The sequence below is a fragment of the Symsagittifera roscoffensis genome, chromosome 6 (assembly GCF_963678635.1).
Source record: "Symsagittifera roscoffensis chromosome 6, txSymRosc1.1, whole genome shotgun sequence".
NCBI classification, from domain to species: Eukaryota; Metazoa; Xenacoelomorpha; order Acoela; family Convolutidae; genus Symsagittifera; species Symsagittifera roscoffensis.
In genome coordinates this window covers 27506986-27515489 of record NC_087067.1, presented here as the reverse complement: position 1 = coordinate 27515489, position 8504 = coordinate 27506986, and the positions used below count along the sequence as shown (strand labels likewise).

General features: G+C 33.0%; 1 protein-coding gene across 1 annotated transcript in view; it reads left to right on the top strand.

Annotated features, from left to right (window-relative positions):
* Nucleotides 1-8504, top strand: part of LOC134847518 (trifunctional enzyme subunit beta, mitochondrial-like) — a 436678-nt gene that overhangs the window by 133991 nt on the left and 294183 nt on the right. The window lies entirely within an intron of this gene.

Here is an 8504-nt window from a genome sequence, read left to right as displayed (position 1 = left end):
GATCTTGAAATGGCGGCAGAATGGCTAGATTTCTGGATTTAGTCGTTTGTAATTTGGGGTTATAAATAGAGGAAAAGGCTAACTCAGAGTACGCAGGTTTATTCAACAGGAGTGCAACATAACTGCGAATTGGAAAGTAATCCATCTTTGTCAGTTGAGAATTGATAGTCGATGTCTTGGACAGGATGTAAGTTTTGAATTAAAGTTGAATATAATGTTGATAATTTTGGGTCAACAGACTTGGGGATATCTTGTACGGAAGTGCAATTAAAGCTAGCGGCGCACAAACTGCTGCTGCGGCGACGGGAGCTGAAGCGATAACTCTGCGGTACCATGGGAATTATCTGTAAACAAAAAGAAACATTTTTTAGAAAGGCCTAATCAAAAAGAAGTATTCGAAATTAAAACTGATTTGACGGGCGCCAAAATATTTCGCACGAGAGATGATATTACACTGCAGTTCGGTACAGTCACAATTAGACCTGATTGATTGACGTTGCTTAGGCTCAGCTATTTAGAAAAAGGAAACGATCTATATCTCATTCACAATCCTTTCCTTAAGATGAAAACCTATACTCGCAGGCAATAACCTGTAGTTTATGGATTTGAAAAAAAACCCAGGTTCATCAATCAAATTTTTCCAAATACTACTAAAAAAATTCAGTTCAGGTGAAATTCAGAAACGAAATTTAAACATGACACCATAAAAGCACTCCATTTTAGAGGTAACATGAATTTTTATAGTTAATTGGAAACAATTTCCGCCCTTTTAGATTAAAATCAAGAACACTTACTTTACTTTGTAGTCGAGTGAACAAAAATAAACGAACGCGTGAACAAGTGATGAAAAAATGATTTGAAGTTTGTTGGAGGGAAAAATGCTAAAAAAAAGGGGAAGACACTTAAGGATAGCTAGGAAAGAAATGACAGGAAGAATTAGCACTGAAACTGGAATGAGACGAAGAACTAGTATACGAAAAAGTATTAAAAGAAGCACTAAAAGTAGGAATTAAGAGAAGGCGAAGAAGAGAATAAAGGAGCTGCTAAATAAAAACACACGAGACACATTGTTCGCTGAATTCCATTTGCAATTTGTATGCGCAACACAGTAGCTTTGGTGACCTCCCAAATCGAATCTGCATTTTAATCCCCAGCCAACTTCATTCTAATTCTCCTTATAATCCCCACGCCTCTCTGATGATTATGACAGTGTTAATACTCCAAATCGCAAATCGAGTCTGATAAAAATGACAGCCACTAACTAATTTACTGAATTTAAAGCAATTTTAAGTTCTATTTTAAACTTATTTCCAGTTTCCAGTAATCAGGGTAAGCCACCAATCATAAATACTCTTTAAATCACTAATACGACATCGCCTAGTTCATAAAACTTATGTGAAACTTACCTTTTGCTCTTTAAAATAATCAAAAACTGAACTGATTCGCTCAACAAGATTATACTTCAAGCTCTAACATTTTGGTAGTTGTTATTTTTCTCCAAGATAAAGTATAATGATGTTCAGTTTGCCAAACTAACCATTTAATATTTCTCATGAACGTCAGTCATAGTAAATGCTAATTTTGGCTGATGGATCAAGCTAACATCCTTCCCCCAAAATAGACCAAGTTAAGATCATCCAACCTAGCGTTGAATTTAAATAGAATTTTTTCAGCTGCGTGTAAAATGCTCTATTCTGATTGGCTGAAAATTCAAACTCAGAACCTAGTTAACATCCTGCTCTTAAACAGCTTTGGGGGAGGGGTTATGATTTTAACTTGGTCCTGGCTAATTTCACTGCATTTCCTTCGCATTATATGAAAATTTAATAAGCTCTCGAAGAAAAAGGCACGAGTATATTCTTAGTTACATTAAAATAGCAAAGAAAGTCTGTCACGATGGTATTACAAAATACCAGGTGCAAAGAAATAAATAGGCACTGAATTATGGAGGTTTAATTACAAATAGGATGTATGTATCCAGCTTAATCAGCTGCTCCGATTAAGAAGCAGCTTTCGTCTCATTAATACTTAGTAAAATTAATTAGCAGCGATTGCTTCGAGTAATACAAAAAGCCGAAATTCAAGTTAAACCACCGGTTCAGAAATAATTAACAGCAAGTTTTGTGTCAACGTCAACGACGATATTTTGAATGGAAGGAGACTCATTCAAATATAAATATGCCAAGACAAAAACCAGCCTCCGGAAAACACCTGGCGACTTAGACGTAAATTCTGTTTCATTTTCCACATCGCAAATTTATGACAAGGTAAACGATTCTGTATCTTAGAAGCACCGAAACATATGTCACTTAAGAAAACGCCTCTATTCTCTGAAAAAAAAACTTGACCATTAAAATATCCATTTCAAAACGCATTAAAAACGTCGACCAATGACTTCACTAACTGAAACGCGAATTCTTATACTGCCCACAGTGAAGTTTTATGGCTAATAATCGAATATAATAGATTTTCATGGTCTGTCTCCATAAAAATCTAAAATAATCGATTAATGGATCAAGGACTAATGTATTAAAAATCAAACTCTGTAGAAATCTATCTTATTTATTATAATTGATTATAGTGCTGATTTGAATAATCCGGACAAAACACATTGAACCCGAAAATTAAAACGAGTTTTTCTCAAATTGGGTTGAATTTAGGCGAAAAATGATGAAGACAAAACTTGCTTTGAATTTCAGCAGAACTAATATGATGCAGTTTGTTTCGCAAAATTCGTCCCCAAATTTGTAACCCAACAACCGATCATTTTGGCTTTTTTAGATAATCAAAAATACTGCAAAAACTAAATCAAAGTGAACCTTTTTCGTAGCCGAACAAAGTTTAAAAAGACAATAATCTTGTAAACATAAATTTATTTTTGTTTGATAGACTAAAAATGACATTTTACTAGAAAAAACACCCTATTTTTATGTATAAACAACTTCTAAACATTTTGCTCCAAGTTTTTGGAGATAGAGTCTTCTTTAACTTTGTTTGGTTACGTAAGAGATTCACTTTGATATAATTTTGACAAAAAATAACTCGGCAGTTTTGGTGTTATTTTTGATTATCTAACAAAGCCAAAATGATTCGTTTTTATGGGTAAAATTTTAGGCCCGAATTTCGCAAAACGAAATTTTGAGTTTTTCACCTAAATTCAATCCAATTTGAGAAAAATGCAATTTAAATTTCAAGTTATATCCGTTTTGTCCAGATAGTTTTAATCAGCACTGTAAGGGATTAAAATAGGTTATAACCTTGCTTAAGCAGGGGCCTGAATTTTTCAAAACATTTTCGTTATATTCTCGAAACTTGAACGTTGCGCTAGTTAAATTTAGATTTATATTTGGCTTAAGCAATTGTTGTATCGTTTTCGACTTGTCTTCTTTCCGATTTTTTTTTCATTGTGCCTATCTCACTTTGGTGAGATAATGAATTTTCTCAGATTAAGTATGATGGCTAAAAAATTTTGTCATGGCGTATTTGGTCCGCAAGCCAATTTTCGTAACCACCGGACAAGGTGATGAAAAGTTCTATTTGAAAAATTGCAGGTGCGTTATAAAAAAATTGCAGACACCCCTAAATGTTTTATGTTTATTTTGGGTGTCTCTCGCCTCCCCCCACTCACCCCAACAATTACTTCGACTATTCTTACTTATTTTATTTACCACCACCACCTCCCACACACACACAATTACTTTATTTGTTGGGGTTAGGGGTAGGTGTGGGGAAACGTACGAGGGGATAAGTATGGAGGAGATGTTGGTAAGTATGGGGTTATTCCTTTTGAGTATTAAACAAAAGATGGGTGTTAAAAAGGCAACGTAAACTGTTTTGAAATAAATTGGTAAAGTGACTAGGTTTAGAAATCGAGTAAGCTGTGCGTAATACAGGAATCTTCAATTATAATCCACGAAACCTCAATGCGGGAGAGAACCCAAAGCACAACTTCGATGGCTTTTTAAAATATCAAATCTATGCCAGGTTTCTCTACATTGAAAAAACAAAAGGCCTTCGAAGAAAGACTCTCGCAAGTTTGATGAAATGCAAATTCTGATCATTTAGTAAACATTAAAAAATTAAACTTTTTAACTTGAGGAAGAACATTAAATCTGAAAAATAAATATAAATATTCATGAGTCAGTTGTAAAATAATCATGTAACTCAATTAAAAAAGAGTCAATGGAAAATTTTAATATTCAAGTTTAAAAGACGACAGCATATCACGTTTAAGCTCCTTGAGTTTAAAGAATATTTTATGATTGACAGCTTATTAAACTAACTCAATAAGAGTAAAATGAGTCAAAAAACAATATTTTTTCAGCTGGGAGTTCTGAAAATTATTCATTTTTTGAAACCGAAAGACAAACGATTTTTGCGTCATAAGTAATTTTGTTATTCGTGTAATCTGCCTTTTAGTTAACAAATGAATTTGAAATAAACTTTCACAAGAACATTTTACAGCGAAATCAACTGCTGTACAGAATCAATTGTGATACCCTGCTAACATGGCATTGCAAGCTAGCAGACCAAAAATAAGTCAAAAGAAAAACCACTTTTAAAAAAATTTCATAAATTTGTCTCAGAACTTTATGAAAAAAAAATATCCAAAAACTTTTATCGAGCGGCAATTAAGCTATAATAAAAACTTTCCGGCAAAGAGCGAAAACATAATGTTTGTTTTAGACGAATGAAAATTAGATCACTACGCCGATAAAACATACGCCAAAACCATTCAGGCAAAATAAAGATTTTAAGCGAAAAAAAAATAGGAAATGAACAAACTCAGTGCTAGTAAATTTACGAATTACTGAAATAAATCAAAAACACTCAAAACAGCAGTTATAATTGCTCACAGCACAAAAAAGTCAGTGATAGCAAAACTGAGCAGACAAATCAATGAGACGAACGATAACCCATTTTTTGAAATGGAATATTTTCAGTTTGAAAAATAGGCCCTGGCCGGATTCATAACCTAGGACTTTTACCAACCCAAGCGCAGTCGTTACCTCTAGACTAAATAGATCGGAGTAGCCAAGAAACTAAAATTACTCCTTTACTCCGAATCAGATTATCAAACGATTCAAGTTGTTTGTTAAACAAGTTGTTGACCTGAAAACAGTCATTCCGATTTGATGAAACTTGCAAATCGCAAGCGTGAAAACGTTTTTGAGAAAAAAACAGTACCTAAATATGTGATAACCACTTCGTTTAATAACCTTTAAATATTGCACACAAACATCGTTAAAAATTTTACAACAACTATACGCTTGAAATTTTACTTTGCGGTTGATGGACGAGTATCGCAGAATGTACCGACCATTTTTCATAGCAAAAATACACATTTTTGTTTTTTTATTTTTTCAATGAGAAAAGATTGATCTGCTGAGGTTATGACATGCTTTCATAATAGATTTTAAAAAACTTCGTATAAGGTGTGGAAAAAAAAAGAAATTAAAATAAGACAGTTTCAACCGCTAGCCACCAATGAAAAATTAGGTCGTTTCATTCGCTGTAAACAATTTGAGTGAATATCAAAAAATATATTCAGATCAGTTTTCATCGACACCGAACCGTTTTGGAATCAGAGTGGTCTGAACAAACTAATTTCATATAGGATTCTAGAAGACTCTAGAGTTTTTTCGATTCGTTTCAACCATTTTATGACTATTCGAGTGGAAATTGAGAAACAAAAAAGGTACATAATCAACAAACAAAATAAACCACTTTTGATAATTATATCCATGAAATACGCACTTTAGGCTCTACTTTATATCTCATTTTTTTCACATTCTGCTGGGACAGAAAAAAAAAACATACAAAACAACGTTTTTGCGTACAATTTCGAGTAGCTTTTGATTAACTATTAATTGCTTTTTTTCTGACATTCAATGTCAAAGCTAAAATTAAATCGATGTTCAAAAGAAATTGGAGATTACTGAAGTTAAACGTGAATAGGTTACAAGGCTTTTGATGAAAAGCACCCGGGGAAAAAGGAATAGGTACGAGCCTTAATTTTTCACATGCCTCGAAATTGATCCCACGCACGAAAAAAAAGTAGGCAGTTCTGTCGAGCTGAAAAACTAATCATTCATATGTAAAATTGAAATAATCGATGAAAAAGAATGCTCGTGTACTTACAAGACCTCATTCCCATATACGGTGTTGTCGAAAGTGTCAATTAAAGACGAAAACACTAATTGGTTGCATGAAACCAAAATTTACTTGAAATTCAGGTGATTGAATGCTACCTGATTAAATATGATTTCAAAAATGGCAAGGACGGTAAAATTGGCAGTCGTATAAAAAGTAACAAAAGCAAATTCTATTTGAAACTCCAAGTTAATTTATAATGGCGCTCAAAATAGATCAAAAATCAATTACGAAAAATGGAAAAATAATTGAAGAAAGCACTTAAAACTTGATTATTTAGACTTTAATCAAAATTCCATACCAAAGTGCTTTTTAACACAAGATTAAAACAATTAATTGATACGTTTGATGAGTCCAAAGGACACTTGTTATCGCTGAGCGGTGAAATAAGTTTGAAAAAAATTATAAGATAAATGCTTTTTCTCTGATTAAAAGTAAAAGGCTATAAAGCTATTCTATTGAGAAGTCGAAAACATTCTGATTCTCATTATTGAGTACCGGTTTTGAATGTCATTTAAATTAATAAAAGCGGAAGTTAATTTATTTTTGATTGCGACTTAATTTTCAAGACAGCTTTCTTTTAGATTATCTCAATCAAGAAATAATTTCAGACCAGCTCACAGAATTAAGCAGAAACTAAAGTATTTTTTTAAAGATGCAAACTGCAATTGATGGATTGCTGAATTCGCGAGAATAAAACTGAGTACTACTTGAACAACTTGGCGAGTCTAAGGGATATTTTTACTTTCCAAGTGAAAAGGATGAACAAAATAACATTGGGACAAAACACCTGTACGTATTATCCAATCCTCTAAATTATTTCGATGAGCGAAGAAACTCAAGGAAAACTACACGTGGTTTTTCAAACCAAAGAACAGCTGATTAACAAAAAAGAACTTTACTTTCATTTCTTAAAAGAATTTGAAGCAGTATTAGTGTCTCCTTAAAATGCAATTGCAGGATCCGATTCTAGGTTTCTATTTCAAGATACGCCGCCATTCAGATCGAGTAAGCCAGCCACAGTGGCTGCCTTTCATTTAACATCTTTGAATTCATCCATACATTATTAACAATTTTAGACCCCATTAAACTGTTTGGCATTCATTACTTCAAGACGCCTGCCTCTGAAGCGACTTCATTAGACATAGCAACAATTTTGAACTTAAGGCCGAAGGAGGCAGTTCGTTGAAAGCGTCAATAAGTCGATTATTAATAGGTATATTCATCGATACGCAGCTAAATTGGTTCTAAGAGCTATGCAGTTCCGTGAAGTCAAATAATCCTAATCGAATCTGCTGCCGCTCAGACATTAGCTTTAAGTTACCGCCGCAAATTGCAAACAATTCATTTCTTGTTAGCTTTCAATTGAAATAAAAAATAAACTGCTTTTCCACGAGTTGTCGCCTTTTCTAAATTATGCGAATTATAGCGTTTTTTCCACGAATTGTCTGCTTCACTTTATAGAGTTAAGGAATAGTGGGACCGTTTTCCACAACCACAGCCCCCCATTTGACTTAGTTTTGAAAATAATTCAACGTTGTCATGATAGAACGAAATCTTTACATAATGAGCCTAACAATTCTTATCACTATAATCGCACGCATAGCTATTTAAATTGAAAACTCGAATGGTCCGGTGGTTTATAGAAGACCCACCATCCCACCATATAACTTTTTCAAATAACTTTTTGTCTTAATTTAAGTTTCATATTCAAAATGATTAGCCCAGTTTATTTGATATACAATTTGAATTTGATTCAGACAATTTAAATAATCAAGTTTATACATTTGGGAAAACAACACCCACTTTCTTGTCAGCCAGAACGATTAGATCGTTTTCTCGCATATTCAATCCTGCTCCTCGCCTTTATTTTCTTCTCCATCGAATCTTCGTATATAATTCAAACCCAAAATAACATTCAAAACGAGTCTAATGTGATAAAAACTTAGCTAGGCGGTATTTAAACTTTACATTAAATCAAACTTATTTAACTTACCATTCATAATCTAGACTCCCCTTCAATATAGTTTTTTTTTCAAGTAAACTTCAAAGCAAGTTCCACTGCTACATAAAAGTAAATCAATAAATTCAGACATATGCTAAAAGATGTCTTTAAATTATGATTTTATATTCGGCTTTGGAGTCGTGAAAAGATTTTTGTTTGAAAAAACAAGTCGAGACAAGTTGGAGTTAATCAAACTTTATGACCATAATTAACTAAATAATCAATCATGTGCAGCTAAAATTGGCCAGTTAAAACAAAGAGAAAACAATCGGCATTTTTAAGTTATCATCAAGAAACTTCTCGAGCGGAAAGACAGCCAAAAAAACGTCTTCGCATAACAATAATA